This window comes from Poecilia reticulata, linkage group LG4 (assembly GCF_000633615.1).
Source record: "Poecilia reticulata strain Guanapo linkage group LG4, Guppy_female_1.0+MT, whole genome shotgun sequence".
Lineage (NCBI taxonomy): Eukaryota > Metazoa > Chordata > Actinopteri > Cyprinodontiformes > Poeciliidae > Poecilia > Poecilia reticulata.
Window position 1 is genome coordinate 13,478,735 of NC_024334.1, and position 19,963 is coordinate 13,498,697.

Genomic DNA, 19,963 nt, shown 5'->3' on the forward strand with positions numbered 1-19,963 from the left:
GCTCTATAGTCCGGAAAATACGGTAGTTTTCTTACTTTATTTCGGAGAAAAAAATATTTATTACACTGTCAACTCTGCTATTGACAGCAAAGAGTGAAAATAATTCTAATAGAGTAAATTATTTTTATTTCATTACATAAGCTGTATTAATACACTACACTTCAGATTGAGATATTTAAAAATACACAAAAAGTGCAAGAATAAAACATTTATTTATTATACTGGTCACAGGCAGGGCTTCAGTCTGCTGGTCAAACTGGGAGAACTCCAATGACTTCTGAGACGTCCTGGTACACAGGATAAAAGAGAAATTATCCAAAAGTGTAATAAAAAAAAATATATTTTTTTTCTTCACATTCAGAAAAATACATTTTCAGCATGTTGGGCTCTGACTCGTAGCATCTTTATAGCATAGCTAAATACAGCCTGAAGAACAGCAGCTCCAGGTCTGATCCTGAGTGAACTTTCCTCACAAAATCCCCTAATCTGTAATGTACGCCACTTACCCTCTCACAGCGGTTTTTCATCAGCTCTCTCTCATTAGAAAACAGTATGAAAACGTTAGCTTCTACGCTAACAATCAGCGGTTACTTCGGGTCAATTTAGCTACATAGGAAATATCTCTCAGTTGTTTAGAAGCGAGTTTCTGGCTGAAAAGTCAAGTAATTCTGCTTGTAAAAATTATGTTATTATTTACTTTCATCCTTACCTGTGAAAGGTAATGCCAATGAATCCAGTTTGTTTTGTAAAATGGTTGAAACAAGTCCACACAGCACAGGACTTAAGGAACTCCGATTGCTCTTGCAGCCACCTACAAGATGGCAGTAACGTAACGTACGACTTAGCACTCCATGAGGCGTCTATGTATTCATGTCTATGCCTTGCAACATGAAAGCCAAGACGCTTGCGCTGTGTTACTCCTGTGCGGCAGTGAAGGAGACCTGCTGCTGTGCAGAGCTACTCAGGTGTGTTAGAATCATGGCAGCACAACGCAAAGAACTTTGCACAGTTTCCCCCCAAACTAACCGACTGAGTTGAGTAATGCTGTTAAATGCAGGTAATGTTAGCTAAAAGATGGCTAGCTAATACCAGTACATCACCATACACTTGTTCATAAGTAGCCTATCCACTTCATTTCTTATGCCCCATGATGCGACTTCCGCAGCAAGCTGGAACTGCCATTTGTTTACATGTTACCCTAACGCTAACCGGCTTTCATCAGAGCTTTTAGGCTATAAAATATGTGGCAACACCAGCGATCAAAACTTAAATGTGAAAATATCGGTTTACCGCAACATACAGCTATTGCGGGGAGAGATGACAACTTAAAGAAATGGCCGCATTTCTTCAAGTCGCACGAGCATATGTAGCTACCAGCACTAGCATATGTAGCTACTTCACTGACTCGGTTGCTTCAGATGCAGATGTGAGTCATCTTGAACTTGCTACAGCCACAAACTAAATGTGGTCTTATTATTAGAGTACAGCCACGAACAGCACAACAGTTACCCGAGCTCCACAAGGGCATCTTATGACACTTTCCAGTGGCAAGTTGCTTTCAATAATAGGTTAATGTGTGATTCGGTTCGGTTCTAGTCCAGTGGGGAGATTCAGCTGTTGCGCAAGGTCTGGAGCGCAGCAGCTGCGGCCATTTCTCTGCTGATTTGCAGCTGCGGTCATTTCTCTGCTGATTTGCAGCGACACTCAGCAACGAAGAACCTCGAAGTTCTGGTTTTGGTTCTGATGGATTAAATAAATCCAGATATTTTATTTTGTCTTATAAATAAAATTTCCAGGCCAAATCATAATGATAAATACTCAGATCATGAACTTTATTATTTTTTAAATTCAAACGAAAAATAAAATTCACATCACACCAAGGTAATATTGTGTAGTTCTGGTGTTTCATACTGTCGGCACAACTCAGATCTATGACAGATCTCAGATCTTCTCTGCTTTTTCCTTATTACTCAGTTTTTCAGAGAAATGAGCTGTTAGCAGCACTGCTAATTCAGTCTTTGGGCTGCTGTGGTGGCACAGTGGCAAAGCACGACCCATGTATTGAGGTCCTAGTCCTCATGGCGGTGGTCACAGGCTCAAAGCCCAGCCGGGCGACATTTGCCCCATGTCTTCCTCTCTCTGATTGCCCTCTTTCCTGTCAAACTACTTTCAAATAAAGGCCACTAGAGTCAACAAAACCTTTTAAAAGACAAAATTCTGGGACCTATTATGTGTCTCTGCTTATCTCAAAACCCAAATAAGCAACTTCATGTTCAAAATTGAGCCCAAAAAAGCGCAACCTGCGATTCATTAAATTTGCAAGCAACTTTAGAAAAAACAAGCCCAAAACTGCTTATAATAGTCAGACTTGGCAACAGAAACTTAAAATAGTTCCTGTTTTTCCAGCAACAAAATGCGCATCTCTCTCCTCCCTCCATTGTTTACATTTCTGTAACGGTGATCAGCTGGTGCTGTCGCATAGAAGCGGCTCGACACATAGAGGAAATAAAATTACATTACAAAAGAAAATAGTAATGCACAGTGATTTGGGTAAGTAACTTTAATCTGATTAATTAATTTGAAATAGTAACGCGTTAGATTACTTGTTACTGAAAAAAGTGGTCCTTAACATGAACATTACTGCTTGTGGATAAACCTGAGAATATAAGTTTTTATGAATATGAACAGTTAAACTAAGTGGTATTTGGACACACATTTTGGTTAGATATATCTTGGATAATTTAAAACAGTTTACAAGCATAGATAGTTATTGCAAGAGGTAAATGTCTCAACCAAATAATGGCTTAGTAAGCATTCTAAAAATCATCAAAATGCCGAACATGGGGAACATGAACAGTTTCTGGGTAGACATCCTTTCTTTCAAAACCTACTTCCTGTTTCATGACAGGGTTTTATTAAATTTATTAGGTCCCACTAATCCCATGTAATTTGGGATTAGATTGAAATTAAGCAGAAGCTTGGTTCTCAGCCTGGTCATGGTCACATAACTTTACATTCATACTAAAATAGATGTCAGTATGTTCTGCATGCAGTAAAATAACCAGTTGCATGTTAGTACATTTTAAATATGTTTTTAAGTATGTTTTTTCTTAACAAATAAGAAAAAACATACATTTTAAACTTATGCTTTGATGCTTAAGGTCGTCAAGCTTTTTGCTTTCCTTTGTGTCTTTTTCCCCTGAGGGTTTTGCTTTTTAAAAGAGTTCAAATCTTTTCACACATATCTATAAGCTGAAAACTCACCTGAGAGAATGAAGTCAAAAGGCCCAGACATTTCTGGGAGGCGTATATGGCTATAGAGGGTGGCTTTGTGTACTGCAGGTTAGTATGACACTGTGTTTTGTAAAATAAAAAACAGTAATATCAGAAAACTGTGTGTATACACAAGATAATGTTTGTTATTAATTATTGAGATGAGGGAGAAAAACACTTCTAGGAATGACAATGTGTGGATGACAAACATAATTACTATATTCTAGTATAATATAAATATATCTTTAACCAAACAAAAACATCCATCTCATCTATCTTATTACATAATAAAAAATAAGCATAGCAAAAAAGCAGTGTGTGTATAAACACAATGAATCCGTGCAGATCACTGGATGAATGGTGGACGTTAACCAGGTGGAGGCCAGTGGAATCCTGGGACGATTGTCCATGTGGCGGCTGATCTGAGGACGGAGCTGCAGATGGAAACGTAAGAGGGCAGTAGGACAGGTCGCACAGAGGTGATCGCAATGAGGAGCGATCATTGGCAGTTTTCAGTTGTAGAGCGATAGACAGACAGACAGATAGGCTGGACATTGAGTGAGTCTTTCTGAGTAGCTCTCAGGTGGTTCCTCCCCACTAGGCCTGGCCTCTGTCCTGAGGGATGCCCTATGGCTTCATTGGTGATCTTCCTGGCAACCAGGCACAAAATATCTGCCAGGTAAAGTGAACAGAAGTAAGCTTGGCTCATCCACCACCCACACACACACACACGCACGCGCACACACATACACACACAACGTCAGTCACTTTTCACTTTATGTAACGACAGTGCTCTCTAAACACGCCTGCTTAATATGGACGCCTCCAGACTGTGGCACTGCTACAAAACATCCAGGCATTTAATCCATTCAGTACAGATGATGGCACAGAACAAAATACATGCAGCTTGGTAATTATTATACTCATCTTCTCCATCACATTTGGTTATTGCATGTACAAAGAATAAACACTTTAAACTAAAGCAGCTGTTTATTAGTCATGACCGTACTATAGGTAGGTAGACTGGATAGAAATAGTATTTTCCTGCTACAAGGATGAAGAAGAAAAAGATGGGTAGGCTTATGAGACAGCGACAGGAGCATGAGGAACAGAACATGCACCTCCTCTCAGCACACATTCAGTCTGTACTCATATACCTTATCATTCCCTAGACTAGCTTGTGTGCATTTGTGTGTTTGTGTGCATGGGCTTTGTGTGTGATGTGCCCTAGGCTCTGTGCTGGAGTTAAACTCTGCTTGTAGGAGCCAAGGGCCCACAGCACACTGATCCAGACTGACAGGCCAGAACACTGGCTGCGTTCCCCAGTCAATAGCCGGAACAACAGTCAGTCAGCCTCTTTCACGACACCGCTGCCTCAGGACCAACAGTCAGCAAACAGCTCGCAAAGAAGAATATTTACTGCCAGAAAGTGTAAAAGAAAATGACAGTGAACTCTATAGATATATGCATTTTGTTTATGCTTGGATCTTCTTCAGGGAAGTTTTGAGAACCTCCTGCAAACCCAAAATCCACAGATAAGTTAATATAGTACATTAAGAATGCTTTATACATGCAGTAACACACTAGATGTTCAGATGATGAAAACACGTTTTGTTTGTAGAAAAACAATGTTGCTTTCTCTTGCAGTAAATGTGTGTGATTTGAAAAAAAGGGATGCCTTGCAAAGCAGAACAGTATGTCTTTAAGGTAGTGTCATGGTGAGGGTTTACCAGGACTCGAAGGCAAGCAACAACTACTGACACATAATGTAGTTTAATAGGTTTATTGAATTTGTTAAGAGCAATGGAGAGAGGCTGGGAAGGCGTTAATCTGTGGCAACAGGGAGGAACCGGGCCAGAGGAGGAACTGAGAAAATGTGAGCGGTTAAACGGGAGTAAACGGAGAGAATGAAGGTGTAACCTGGTGATGGCTTACAGTCTGAGGATTGAGATGAGCAGAGCTGGGTACATGGGTTTCCCAGCAGTTCGTGCGGTTGTGGGTGCTTCCAGGTGGAGGAGCCCCAGCAGGAAACTGAGGGTGAACAGGCAGCAGCTGGGTGGTGCTCGAGGAGAAATCCAGGGGTGAGGCCTAGAGAAGCATCGAGGATCGAGTAGTACAGGCGAGTATGAGCACTAGAGAGTGATCAGAGCTGGTTCTATGAGGAAGGAATAGATGGGAGAGGAGTCAGAAACAAGTTTGAACATTCTAAGCGCAGCACTGAGAGCTAGAGTGTACCACTGTTGAAGCGGAACCATCTGGCATCTGCCTCAAGGAAGCCGCTCTTGTTTAAGGGCCTTGCTGATTGGTGATAATGAGCACCAGCTGGATCCCATCAGCCTGCCACCCTGTAGATGCAGAGAAAACACAAATCCACTCTCCTGCAGAACCCAACAGTACCCCCAGCCCCTCAACGGATGCCTCCTGGCTGTCGACCTGAAGAAGATGCAGTGGAGCATTCAAAGGAGGATATGAAGGATGGGTCCAGTACAAAGGACCGTGGAACCCAGGACCGCTCCTCTGGACCGTATCCTTCCCAGTCAACCAGGTACTGGTACTGGTATCCCTCTCAGTACCTGGTATCACTCCCATTTACTGGATTACCAATACCTGGGAGGACGCACATCCACAATTCAACAGACGGAATAGGCCGGGTGACCATCAATAACCCGGGCGGATGGAGGGGGCTTGGAAGGAGGGCACAAAGGACTATAAATGTAGGGCTTGATCTGAGAAACATGAAACACTGGATGGACACGAAAATGAGAAGGGCTAATGATGGTTTCAATGTTGAATGGACCCAGGAACCTGGGGAATAACTTGAGGGAACATGATTTTAGTGGACAGTTATCTGGGAAGGATGTAGGCAGAAGGGATGGTTGAAATCCTTGTGAGGCCTCGAATGGAGATAACCCAGATGCAGATGAGATGTGTGAGTTATGGGCGTACTTCACCCATGGTAAGTGGACACTCCAAGAGGTGGGGTTGGAGGTACATAAACAGTGCAGGGTGTTTTCTAGTTCTTGGTTAAGACGTACACAGTGTCCATTTGTTTATGGATGGAGCCCTGAAGACAAGCAAGGTCGAGCACTGAGCAAAGAACAAAAGTTCTGCCAGAAATGAGAAGTGAACTGAGGCCTCCTATCAGAGACAATCTCAGTGGGGATGCTATGAAGGTGCAAGACATGGTGGAAAAGAAGTTTGACAGTTTCGGCGGCCAAGGGGAGTTTGGTGAGGGCGACCACATGACAAGCCTTAGAAAAACGATCTATGATAGTGAGGATGACACTCTTCAGTTAGGATGTGGGGAGACCTGCATCTGGCTTGGTGTTCTTGGAACCAGGGCAGTAAGTGATGTTGAGGTTGAAGCAGGAGAAAAAGAGAGACCAACGATACTGGCGTGGGTTCAGGCATTTAGCAGACTGAAGATAAGCCAGATTCTTATGGTCAGTCCAGATGATGACCGGGAGTTCTGTACCCTCAAGCCAGTGTCTCCACTCCTCAAGGGCCAGCTTTATAGCCAGAAGCTCCCGATCACCAAAGTCGTACCTGCTCTCTGTGGTGGTAAACGTCTTGGAGAAAAAGGTGCACTGGTGGAGCTTGCCATCTCTGGGAGAACACTGGGATAAGATGCATCCTATCCCACTTCTGGTGGGAAGTTGACGCATCCGATACGTCAACTTCAACTGTGAATTGAGTAGAAGGGTCAAGGTGAAGAAGAATTGGAGCATCCACAAACCTTCTCTTTAGCTAATCAAAAGCAAGATTTGCCTCCGGGGTCCATCTGAAGGGTTGTTTAGTGCAAGCTGGAGTAGTGAGAGGATGACACTGAAGTTCCGGATGAAATGGCAGTAAAAGTTAAACCCCAGAAGGCACTGGAGTTGCTTTCTGGAGTTTGGAACAGGCCACTCCTCTATACCCTTGATCTTAGCTGGGTCCTTCTTCACCTGTCCACCCTCAAACACATAGCCGAGGAAGGTGATGGAAGAAACATGGAACTGACACTTCTCAGCCTTGACGAAGACCCAGTTCTCCAACAACCCTTGGAGGACCAACCTGACATGCTTGCGGTGTTCATCCAGGCTGTTGGAGAAGATGAGTAGACAAAAACAAAAACATTGAGAAAGTCCCATAGAAAATCTTTGACCAGGTTCTGAAAAGTGGAAGGGGCATCGCAGAGACCAAAGAGCATAGCCACGTACTCAAAGTGACCAATATGGTTTTTGAATGGAGTTTTCCATTCGTCACCCTCTCAAATGTGGATAAGATGATCGGTGTTGCGCAGGTCAAGCTTGGAGAAGATGGATGCCTGGTGAACTGGTTCAAAAACTGAGGACAAGAGAGGGAGAGAATATGTATTCTTTACAGTGATTTGGTTGAGCTCTCTATAATTGATACACAAATGGAGGGTATTAACTTTCTTAGACTCACAGAAGAATCCTGGACCAGGGGGGAAGAAGAGTGGCGAATTTCACCTGCTGTAAGGGAGTCATTTATGTATTGTTCCATTGTTTGCCTCTCTTGCTTAGAGATATTAAACAAATGGCTAGAAGGAAGTGGGGTTCCAGGAAGGAGATCTATACAGCAGTCATAGGAACGATGAGGAGGGAGAGATTGGGCGAGATCTTTACTAAATACCCACTGGAGGTCATGGTATTATTTAGGAACATTAGTTAGATCAGGTTCACCAATGGGCTGATGGGGGGCTCTGAAGGCAGAGATGGCTTAACAGATTGCAGGCAATGGTTGAGGCAATAAGGGCTCCAGGAGTCAATGTGTGCATCGGCCCAGTTAATGTGGTGGTTGTGTTCGCAGAGCCAGGGGAACCCAAGAACCAGAGGGGCACCCTTAGTGGGAAACACAAAGCATTGAATGAGCTCTTGGTGATTGCCAGAGACGTGGAGGGAAACGGGGCCAGTTTGGTGGGTTGTCTTGGCCATAGAGCTACTGTTCAAGGCAGCCACCTGCATGGGGGAAGGTAATGCGTGGACCAGAATATGGTATTGCGCAACTAGATCAGGGTGTGTGAGTTTTTTCTCTCTTGCTCTCGATGAAGGTGGACGCTTTTTTCCTCTGCTCCCTCCCTGTCCATGCCTGCCCTGCTTGCTCTGTTTTTGTCCTGTCTTTTTATATATTTATGGAGCCTTTCTTTGCACATCCTCCGAATCTACAAATTATGGATGTGGTCAACCGATCTCTCAATGCAATTGATCAAATTTTTGATGAGAAGACTGGGCACAAGAGAACCCTCTTGTCCTGTGGGGACACACCAGGCGGGATTCACCCTGGATTTATTCATAATAACAGGATTTCTGCTGTTTGGAGCTTGCAGATACCTGGTTTATCGACAAATTTGTGACAGACTTGGCCGAATTAGCAAACACTCGGACTGTTGGTGTGCACTCACACCATGTCATGCTGAGACTCGCAGCCCAGCTGAGGACTCTAAAACTCACTAACGGGATGGAATCGATTTTGGAGAAGTTGCTAGTTTCGGTTCAGTGGAACGACCAAACTAATCTGGATAATTGGAAATTGAGATGTATCGGAGAGACTTTAGGGAAGATTGAAATTTATAATCTTCCTGACCTAAGACATTCTGTATCTGAATTGGCTTTCCCCATGTTGCCTCGGAAGGGCTGCATATTTCCAATCTCCTTGAAGATATGTAAACATAACGCTCCTTCCCACCTCACCCCCTCCTGTTATCCCTGCAGCTGTGGAGCTGAGCGCTCCCAAGGACATTCCTCGATAAACAACACCTCTATCGGACATCTGCCGGGAAGCTGAGCAACGTTGTTTCATGGCCCTGAGATGTCACCGCCTTCACTCATGTCTTTGTTTTGCCCTTTGTTTTGTCTGATTGTTGCCATTTGCTCTAATGTGTCCTTGCCTCTTTTTTGTTTTATTTTGTTAGAAATTGTGGAGTACTCCCTATTTAACCCAGAAAAGGATGAGGAGATGTAATGTTGAGGTGAGCCACAGTAAAGGCAACAACCTGAGGAAATATGGCGCTGCCGTTCCTCTGTACTTAGCTGTACAGCTCCTTTGCAGAACCCAACGGGTAGAGAGTCCAGAAGAATTTCAGCAGTGATGGGCACCTTTAACTAAAAAGTTAGCTAATGGAATAATTATAAAGCGCTATACCAACATGGTATTTAACAGAAGCTAATGCTAAAGTGCTAAATTCAACCATTTCGACACCCAGCTAAGTTACGGCCTGTAGCTTAGCTACAGCAATTCATTTTGGGTACAGAATAAACAGCATTTGTTGCATCACAAATGGGAAACGTGAGTACAGAAAAATACTGCATTAACAGTTTTCACTCGATAGCATGAATATAAACATCTGACTACTTGAAAAATTAACATGACCTGCTCTCTGCCCTTGTCAGGAAGTAGAACAAAACTCTGACACACAAACAGTGTTATAATGGTAAAGATAGTGAAACTCTGCCTTATGTCTTGTATCTTTTACTCTTACAGTATCTAGAAATGCTGCCCCTCTAAAGTGAGTTATGCATTTCAGGGTCATTACCTGTTTAATATAATAAATCATTAAATTCTTCATTTCATCGACATGTTTTCATCAGACATAGTGTAAATTTTGATGTGCAAACAATTTTAAGTGAGTTTTTTTTCTTCTGGTTTCATTATTTGGAAATAAAAATTGTGTTACAACTGAAAAAAAGTACAACCACAAACTGCAAATTTTGCATCAAAAAAGGTCAGACTTCTGAACTAGCACAAACTAAACTGAAGGGCTCTGTCCTTCTAGTTGAAAAACAAACATTAGTGTTAGCTTGCCTTGCAATGTCTGAGGAACCTCTGGAGGAATCCCAAAGCTTTGATCAGAAGCCAACTTCAGCGGCCGCTTCATCCAAACTATGAAAAACCTGACGGTGAACTTCTGTGTCCATAAGAGTCGCTAACTGAAACACACGTTCTGTCTGAGTGTCCACACAAAAAATAATAAAGTCAGGAGTTATAGGACTATTTTCTAATAAAGCTGCGAAGCTTCACCTCTCTGAGAAGCTGGTCATATTGTGCCATCTTTGTTGAAGGTAGAGTAGATTCGAGCTATGCAAAGTGTTATGCTAACCAACCAATAGGCAGAAGTTGAAGCCTTAAGATACCGGCCCACCTCATTTGCATAATGAGGCATACATTTAAAAACAACAATGCATGTATAAGAAAAAGGAAAAAAAATATATATATAGTTCTGCTTTATTTTTAATTATGTCAGTTTTGGTCTTAAACCAAGACAGAGAGAAGGTGCTGAAAAACCGGGTCTCACGCAAAAAGACTGGCTTATCTAAATGTCTTTTATTGAGTGGAGCTGTTGGTGATGGAGAGGGACAGAAGCTTCTGTTCATTTCCTGTTTGACCATGTTATTATTTTGCCAGGCTCTCTTAAAGCATCAGAAAATGTTGGGAGTTTCATGAATTTGAACGTTAGAGAAAGACATTATTTTCCCTTAAAGATCTACAGAGCATTTCTGTTGTGTCAACTTAATACAGACCTAAGTTAAACAAAAATACTAAGAAAACATAGTTTTTTAAAGTGTTTTAAATAAACAAATGTGGTGTCATTGTCTTTTCAGTTTCAGCATTGTGCTGCTTTCCTGCATTGGATTCTCACAGCAATCTTACTGGCTGTAGACATAACATTTATACCTGACCTTCAGCGTGGCAGATTTCTGAATTGCATGCTGTCACATTAACAAATGGTGCTCTCGTTGGCAATGGCTCTTAATTAAGCATGCTATGTGCTTTCCACAAGATTTCAGAGCATTGCATCATCAAATAAGTACCAGCACTGTCCAAACTTTCCTTTTGCATTCTCTGCTAAACTATCAGGGAATTATGTGGTGGTTTGTTTTCCATTTTACCACAGATTCTCTTTTCGCATAAACTCCGTTTTAGAATAAATCAGTTTTATACTTAACTGATTTATACTAAACTGCATTTTGATGACCTTCAGGGCCACATTAGGATTCTTATTGTAGTATAGCTTGTGTTGGACTGACCCATATCAGCAAACAGATATAAACACCTAACCTAAGCAAAATATATAGTTTCTCTAAAACTGACTCATAAATAAATCACCTAAAAGCTTCTGTCGCTCCACCTCTTCCAACAACCTTTAATATGGACCATGATGCTATTTTCCACTGATCCATTCAACTACCAGCATTTTACACCTACTGCCTGCTTGGTATTCTAATGTGAATTGTTATGGAAATATGACATTTTCTTGTAAGAAACATCTGACTCTGTAAAGCACTTTGGCATTCTTCATCATTGTCCAAAATTGCACAAATACCAAATATGACATGTGTACACTGCTCTTTCTGTTATTGTCATGGGGTGTGTTTGAAAGAAGGTATTATTAATATTAATGTGAATGTGTTTTACCAAAACCAAAACACTGACATGAGAAAGTTGGGGAGATTAATAAGTCATTAAAGACAGTTTTTGTAAAGAATCAACAGTGGAAAAAAAATCTAATTGATACCATGCTCTTTATGAGACAAAGAGGAAAAATGGAAGTGTCAGGTTAATTTAGCTCAAGCCATTTTAATTCATATACTGACTGGCAAAGCTCTGTTTGCAATGTCAGCAACATGTTAGTAGAAAGTCCTGACAAACAGAAAACTCTCACATTTCAAGTATAATACACTCAGACCAACTGGTTCTCAGAGCAGGAGAGCTGAATCCGGTTAGACCTGCAAGGCATCCCACCGAAGGTCATGATAAATCCCTTCTGTAATCCCTGTGCGTGCGTGCGCGTGGGTGTGTGTGTGTGTTTGTGTGCGAGAGTTTGTCATACTGTAGGCGGAGGTGAGATGAGATGCTTAAAACAGGGTAAGACAATTGGATGGAGTGATGGCAAAATGTGAGGATAGAATATGTATATGGATGAGACCATCCACAGCACCAGCTGATAGTGTTTAGCTGAGTGACTGACTAAGCCATAAATCTCCCATCTCTTTCCCTTTTCCTGTTCTTTCCTTCTCTCTTCCTTTGTTTAAAATAACAGCGTGTTCCATGTGTTGATGCGCCAGAAGGAAATGCTCGACTGAAGGATGACTGCAGCTGGACCGGTACCGGTACCGCACTGCACGGCTCTTTAAGTTTTGCTCAGAGATCCAGGATGATCAGTCTAGATTAATTTAAATGCTAATAAACCATCATCAACATTTCCCAGCAGATCAATATGATCAATCGCTCCCTCTGAATCCTTCCATTGGCGATGTTCGCGCAGCTGCTTAAATATGTGTGATTATACACACTTTGATCACCTTAAAATAATCAAACCTGACCTGTCTGGAGTTAATCTGCTAATACAACCCTGTTTTCTTTTTCAGTCAGAATGAAATTACTTCATAGATGCATTTTATGCGCTTCAGCGCACAGACCAGTCTTTATAAGACCAAAACTGAGGAAAAGTACTATTTACCTTGGAGTGAGGTTTTCACATCCTTTTATTTTTATTTTCTTTATTTTGTGTGCATGTTATGTTATTGTCTGAGGAAAAATGCGGTTAAGTTTCATCATTTACGTTTAAACAAAATATTGCAATCATGAAAAAACATTGGGTTTCAAAGTTCTTCGTCTAAGTAACTTTGAATGTAGTCAGATTTCAGTGTATTTAGGTGAGTTTTGACGCTTTGTGGTTTGATATTGTCAACAGAAAAAGTTTGCGTGGCTGGCGCATATTTTCACGCCAGCGAAAAAGTGTGCGTATATTTATGCAAACTTTGACGTAAAGTTCTTTTCATACATGCCGACTTGTGCGTAAAATATGGCGACGCACATTTTTTATGCGCACGCTGCTTTATGCATGAGGCCCCAGGACTTGGCAGGTACTGTAAATTGGGTTAAATCTAGATTTATATACTTTATGCATTTTATGGATACATATGGCTGATGAACTGGTGATGACAAATAATCTAGAGAGAGATGGATTTTGAAAATGTGGAATACATAGATTGTCATAGAATGTCAGGGCTTCAGTGGTCCCTGACCCCTTAACACTCACAGAAACATTGGCGGACAACATGACTGTCAGGTTAATTGGCCTCTCCAAATTGTCCTTAGGTCAATACTCTAAGCACATAAGAATCAGGAGATGGCATCCTGTGAGAGTCAGTGAGGTACTAAAGTTATGAAGAAAAACGGTCAGATGGGGCCATTAATTCTTCTCCACAAAGTCAAACGATTACTGAGTAGAAACCTTCTGCTACTGTGGATCAAATAAGTAATGAACACATCTTTAAGATAATTAATTCTTAGTAGATTGAGAGGTAGCATGTTTGGAGAAAGAACGGTTCTAAACATCAATCCAGAAACACTATGCCAAAAGTGAAGTGTGAAGTCTGGAACACCACAGATAATAGCACATCTAATGAATTCAGGAAGTCTTTTTTAGGTATAATCTAATCTGTCCTTTTTTAATTTCTACATGATTTTTTTCATATTTCTGACATCCTTAGAAATATAGTACAAAACATTATGTTAAACATTATGGTTCTTTCTGAGGAACAAAAGGATTATAGTTGTCATGGTGTCACATATTACGGCTTGATAGTGAACAACAGCTGTTATTGTCCCATTACTTCTCACTTGCCATCCCATGTCTACTTAGCGGACAGGAAGTCCCCCCTGTCTAAATCATCCCATCTATAAATCTGGGTGTTTCATAACTTAACACTCTTTTATCTGAAATGAAGCCTGTCCATGATGACGCCTTTCATAAAGGAATTCAACTCCAGGCTATAAACACAAAAGTGTTCCTGATTGTTTTTCTGTAAATGCTTCAGACACATTTTTTTCTTTTCTGTCTAATATATGAAAACTATATTAGACATATAGTTAAATTCAAACTTTATGTTGAAAGATCTCCTTGACTTGGTGAGTGGACATTTAATCTTTCCACTTTAAGTAGTTCTTAACAATGAGCTCAGATTTATCACAAACTCTGCTCCGCTACTCCAATACAACACACATCTTCATGGGGACTTGCTTTTTGTCCCCACATATCAGTGGGATTGTGTAAACAGAATTATAACCCCGTGACACACAAACGCACAAGCACACACAAGCACACATACATGTCACTTTACAGACTGTTACTGAGCAGTGTGGTTGCAGGCCGCCGCCGCTGATCTTAGCTTATTAGAGTGGTGAGTCAGGCGGAGGCCATTCAGCAGGGATTTGTTACGCTGCTCCACCACTCCTTCCCTGGCCAGGAGTTGAAATTAGGAGAGACGTAGAGAATGATGAGAAGCTGTAAGGAGACAGACGTGAGGTTAGGGGAGCAGAGCAGGAGGAAATTGAGAGCAAAGGGAAGAGCCCGATGAAAGAGAGGTGTCAAAGAAAAGGGAGGGTGGAGCTGACAAAGGGGAGAAATTTAGACCTCTTTCTAGGTCAGGAAGAGAAAAGTGGACAAAGGAGAAATTACAAGAAAGCGAAGATGATAAGGAGCCAATCTACTTTAGATATGATAATCAAACTTTTTGAATAATGTGATAAAACAGAGAGGGTAATGAAGAGCTGCAAAGTGAAGAAGTGAGGGTAAAAAGATAAAGGTTGTGAGGTCACATTGGATGTTAGAAATTGGGTGGCATCAGAAAGGACTGCAGTGTGGGATCTACAAAAAAGCACCGATTCCTCACCTGCAGAAAAATAAATATGAATAGAAAGGACAATATGTACAACTTACATTTTATAAGCTTTGAATAATAGAAGCTTTGTAAATAAAGTAGAAAAATCCAAAGATGAGTTTCTACCATAAAAAATGGGAGTTAGTGATAATTTGATAGGAAGCTGTCAAAAGATTTTTCTCTTTTTATACATTTCATTTTTAATTTTGGAGCTACATTCAAAACTGAATGTAGTTTTCAAGTTATAACTTCATTGATTAAGGAGAAAGGGTAAAGCAACCTAGTTCTAGGGCTTTGGGACTTCAGCTGACAACAGATTGTCAAACCAATAGTTAAGTTTGTTTGTATAGCAGATTTCAGCAACAAGGCAGTTCAAAGTGTTTTACACCATAAAAACCTAATATATTAATAAAAATCATGACCTTAGACTCAAACACAGACCTTAGTCAGTTTGGGAATCTTTTTCATTTTGGAAGAAAAAAAGCCATCGTTTATAAAGCTAACTTTTTTATTCAGCTATCTTTGACATAAAAAGTAGGTTGATCTGAATTATTTGCAAATCCTCAAAGTGTCATGCTGGATTTTAGTTTCTTGACCCACATGCAAGTTCACACAAAACCAGAGAATACTGATCAGTGTAAGTTTAATGGAGGTTCTTTCCAAAAATTAAATCTGATTGTGCTCCAGAAAACGGGTAGGCAGCTCAGCTCCGGTTTGTCTCTCGGCTGGTGGTAGCGCGGAGGGGAAAGTCTAGGATCCGGGAGCGTCCTGAAGATCAATGATGGAGTGGGGAGAAGAGCGGCAGGCGGAGATATTCAGTCTTGCCAGAAAGCGATCTCAATGTCCGGACTTGGTTCCTGGCTTGATTCCAACAGCTCGTCGGGTTCAACAAGTGGGACCATCGAGCGATGAGTGACTGCTCCACTGCTTCTTAAAAGTCCACCAGCCAATTACTGGGAATCAGCTGCCGGTGCGCCAGCCTGTCAGAAATCTCCCCCGAAGATCCTGTAGAGGAAAGAGCACTCACACTAACTCGAATCCTAACACAACGGGGCATGCGTTGCTCAAGTTCAGGGAATAGGCTTCAGTTGGTGTGAATTACCCTGGTCAAGGCTCCAGAATTCGTTTCGTATAAAGAAGGCCATCGTCTTCTTTAGCTCAATTCTAACATGATTTCATTACTCTGTCTGGGCTTTCTCTCAATGAATGGGATTTCTCCAGTAAAGTTTCTACCAGGTCAGTCAGCGAACAGAAGGAGAAGTTGCAACCAGTGACGTTGATTCTCTACATCAGGGGTCCCCATCGGCCCGTGGGATCCGGATCCGGCCCGCCTCCACATTTGGTCCGGCCCCTTGAACAATACCAGAGAGCATTCAGATTTTTTTTTCATTTACCGTATTTTCTGGAATATAAGCCATTTATATGTGGATTTTCTTGAACCACCAGGGGGCTCTTTAGCAGGAAGTGAATCATTGGAAGTCTCGGTTACTTGCTCGCCAACACTGAACCCACAAGCAGCAAAATGAGTAAGAAACAGATCAGATGTCTTTGGAAGGTTTCTTTGTAAGGGGAAAAGGCCCAGAGAAGAGACAGGAGAATGGATTTATCCTGGACCGGTAGGTGAGTCTCACATTACAAGCCGCTCTATGTAACATGCGGCGACCGGCTGCTAATGAGGCAATGAAGCTTCAAGCTGCTTCGCCACGTAGAGACCAAGCAGGCTGTGGATAAAAGCAACACTTCGGGTGTTATTGTCTCTCTTCACTCCCAGATGGGACCGTCTTGTCGCAGAGAAACAAGTTCAGGGCTCCCGTTAATCATTATTGAGTTAAAATATTCACAAAAGTAAAATTTTCGTTTTTGTGGCGCTTCTGTTATTTTGAAGGGATATATAAACGTTACCATAGCGACCAGAGTCAGAGTGTTTGGGCAGTGGTCCAGAGGAGACGAGTAGAGCTTATGAGTCTTAAGTCTGGTTTAGACAGAAAGATTTAAGAAATGTTGGCAGATTCTCCAAACCTCTGTGACCACAGAGCTGATAAAAGAACAACAGGTTTGATCGGTTCGTGTCTCCAAGACAGGAGCAACACGAACCGATTCCAGTCACGAACATCCCGATTCCAGAGGATAATTCAGCAATACCCCCAACATGGCGGGAATTTAGAAAAACCAAACACGGATGACGATGTAGAAGCAATAGTGATAGTTTGTGGACTAATTTTAAGAGATAAAAGTTGTAACAAAAAGAAAAGGCGGTGGATARAAGACGACGGGAGCAGCCGCTCTATTTGCTGCACTATGATTTGGAGGTGAATATGTTTTTTCATAGTTAACATTTTTAACTGAATAAACATAATAATGACCTTCAGATTTAATAATAAACATTTCCACATATAATCTCTGATATCAACCGGGCTCTCGGTTGCGTGATATGTCTGTTTAGGATTCCCCGCGCTTTCTGATTGGCTACCTGTCACATTCAACAGGTTGTATTCTCGTTCCCAGTCAGGGAAAAACCCCACAGGCTGCGATAAAACGGCCAAGACAACCCAATAGGGCATATTCAGGATTTAGTGGGAACACCAATATGCAGAAGCCTTATCTAACTATTCATCCCCCCGGGGCCACAACAAAATGTCCAAGTCTTGACCGGTCCGCGGTAATAAAAAGGTTGGGACCACTGATTTAGCACATGCTAGTAGCAACACGAAGGATCAGCACTTTTACTGCTACAGTTACGGTTCGGAAACTACCGTAATCAGTTCTGTTAAATCTAATCTTGGCAACTTTTTCTTTTTCAACCCTAATAAATGTGATATTCAATTGACCTGTTATGACTCAAATGTTGGGGGTCCGCCCCCCTCTTCTGCTGCTGCATCGTTGTGGAAAACCTGGAGCTATTTCCAAACAGCAGAATTAGTTTTTCTCAGGTGAAAGTGTTGCATCTCTCATTCAGTCAACGGGTGTTCCAAAAGCATCTCTGGCATCTTATGAATAAAACTTTATTTCATATAAAATGTATGATAGTTGTCTTAAAGTTGTAACTTTTTAAAAGTTCTGCTTTACGTTGATAACCCTGATGCCAGACCCAGTCCAGGTGTACAACAGCACAACAGCAGATGTTCAGACTGAAAAGCAAGTGCAGCAGGATCAGAACGTTGAGCTCAAAATTAAAGCTTAGCAGGGAAGAAATAGCCAAGAAATAAGGAAATGCAGGTGAGGATGAAGAATAGAGAGGTGAGGAAATGGAGTGAAGACGGGAGGTGAAGATTGAGCAGGGATTTTCCAGCCAGTTCCCTGGTACCGGCCACGTGTGAAATTTGCCTCGCACACCCAGTGGCATTCAATCAGCAGTCAGTTGAAGCAAGATCAGGGGAAGGGGAGGAGTGGGAGATAGAGACAGCAAGAAAAGAAAATTAAAACATAGTATACACTAGTAACAATATTTTTAATATAAAAATTTAAATCAAAATACAGCTTACAACTGAATACAGAAAATGTATGATATATATATATATATATATATATATATATATATATATATAGAGAGAGAGATAGATAGATAGACTTTTAGAGAATAATCTGATAGTACAGAGAGGGAATGACGAGAGAAATAGGCAGCTACGCATGTATTCACACAGCCCAATATCAGGGCAAAGTGTCGCAGACTGAAGCTACATTCTCTTCTAGCACTGATTAATCTGTGCTCCTCTCATGGAATTATAATCCAGTGCATTTTATTTAAATTTTGGCAGGAGGTGTGCTAGAATGATTGACTGAATGTGACTGAGTGCAGTATGGTTGTGCCACCAACACAGCAAAGGGCTCCACTATTAATGGTAAATTACATTACAAGCTAAGCGTGTGATGTCAGCCTGCTCAGCTGCGTGGAAGTAATCTGTTCATGCTGTTCTCTCCTCTCTCCATTGCCTTCAGCATTCTGCAAAAAAAAAAAACTGCAATATACTTACATAAATAGTTCCTGAATGCGTTTGTGTGCTGTTGCACAGCTGCTCTTCAACCATTTTTGTTGTTTTCCATACGGTGTATCATTCCTTTGTGTTGGTCTTTCATAGAACAATCTGGTGCAGTGACTTGACATGCATTGCCTACTCTAATCTTCACACAGACCCAGTAGCTATGGGTCTGTGTAGTGTCAATGTTGTACACCAGCTAAAATGTTAACAAGTGTGAGTTTTTGTTCTCACTGGATGCTTACTACTTTCCTACTTACTTAACATGCAGACTGCTTCTGCAAACATTTGTCAAAGAACAGATTGCCTTGATGAGTTCAATGAATTTCATCATGGTACCATGACAGAATATCTATGTATCGTTCCAATGTAAAGAACTCTTATGTTTCAGGAACCTTTCCCAATGTCATGCTCCAAAGTTTGTGGGGACAATTTGAGGATGGCCCCTTCTATTTTCCAATAAGACTTCAAGTTCACAAATCAAGGTCCATAAGAACATGAATAATGAGAGAATATGATGTAGAACGAGGTGTCTGCTCAGTACAGACCTAAGTCTGAGAGAACACCATCACAAAGCACAAGCTTTATTTAAGGCATTCTTCTCACAACTGTGCCTCCTGAAAAATGGTACAAAAATTCACATAAACGCACTTTCTAAACCTGGTAGAAAGCTTTCCGAGAGGAGCTGAGACTGATGTAGCTACAAAAGGTGGTGTGATTATTTTAAAACCTTTGTATTGAAATAAATGATCTATGTCATTAGAGTTCAGGTGAGTATCAAGACAAGTGACCAAGTGAGTTTATGTGTATGATAGTTAGAAAGGAAATCATAGGTTCACTCACTTCACCACTTCCTCCCACTAATCGCTGAACCAGTTTTGGGTGGAAAGTAGACAGTATAACATGAAAGGAAGTGCATCCAGCGAATGCATTCAACACCAACGCAATTAAAGCTCAAAGACTCTCGAATATCATGTAAAAAAAAAAAATATATATATGTTCTCTCCAGGTACTCCGGCTTCCTCCCACAGTCCCAAAACATGACTGTCA

General features: G+C 41.3%; 1 protein-coding gene and 1 long non-coding RNA gene across 5 annotated transcripts in view; one reads left to right on the forward strand and one right to left on the reverse strand.

Annotated features, from left to right (window-relative positions):
* Positions 1–19,963, forward strand: part of nlgn1 (neuroligin 1) — a 378,835-nt gene that overhangs the window by 11,736 nt on the left and 347,136 nt on the right. The gene's annotated exons all lie outside the window — the stretch shown is intronic.
* LOC103464029 (uncharacterized) lies at positions 15,566–16,286 on the reverse strand. Its single transcript, XR_533578.1, has 2 exons — positions 16,042–16,286; positions 15,566–15,944 (listed from the first exon to the last, which is right to left on the reverse strand). It is a non-coding gene; the product is annotated as an uncharacterized LOC103464029 (long non-coding RNA).